General features: G+C 35.4%; 1 non-coding gene across 1 annotated transcript; it reads left to right on the forward strand.

The window, feature by feature from the left end:
- Nucleotides 1-181: 181 nt before the first annotated feature.
- Smp_tRNA_02220_Pseudo_TTG.1.1 lies at nt 182-252 on the forward strand. Its single transcript has one exon. It is a non-coding gene (tRNA).
- Nucleotides 253-774: the final 522 nt, after the last annotated feature.

Raw genomic sequence — 774 nt, forward strand, 5'->3', positions numbered from 1 at the left:
AATACAGAAATCCTTTATACTATAAATTAGCAACTACGCTGATCCTGTTAAAAAGAGTTGAAATGTGCATTTGCAAATCTACACTCGATCTAGCATACAAGTTGAGATCAGGATTCTGTGGCCGAGTGGATAACGCGATGGCGTTTGAAGCGAGGGTACTGGGTTCGAGTCCCAGAGTGAACATCAACTCTGAGATGCAGGTACATCCAGCTGACGAGTCCCAAATAGGACGAAACGCGCGTCCTGGATTCCACTGCTAGCCACTATCCATCTCTGCTTATCATGAATAAATAGTTTGATTATTTATCTAATACGTAATTGTAGTAAACGAGAACACAAGTAGAGACAACTGAATGTATTTGAATACAGAATCTCGTATGAAAATCTGAGAATCACATTAGTAAATAATTCATTTACAAAATATCAGTCAATCGTCTCAGACTTCATTATTCTTTTGTTTCCATAACGATCATTCTCTGTTCTCGTTCTCTTTTCCTTTGATCTTTTTAACCTTCTGCCTGTAGGCATTTGACGTCAGTAGCACACACCACATAATGAAACATTTATTTCATGAATTTACATTGTTTACTAAATAATCTTCTACTTGATATGCAATCTATGTAACTAAAAGTTTGGATTCTATGTGTTTATTTATATATCTTCGGAAATATTCTAATCTAGTCAGTTGAAATAATGTTTAATTGATATCCTAAGGAATGGAGACTCTTACTCACTTCAGATAATGAATGAAGGGTTACGTAAGATCATGGATCA

The sequence above is a fragment of the Schistosoma mansoni genome (genome assembly GCF_000237925.1).
Source record: "Schistosoma mansoni, WGS project CABG00000000 data, supercontig 0207, strain Puerto Rico, whole genome shotgun sequence".
Taxonomy (NCBI): Eukaryota; Metazoa; Platyhelminthes; class Trematoda; order Strigeidida; family Schistosomatidae; genus Schistosoma; species Schistosoma mansoni.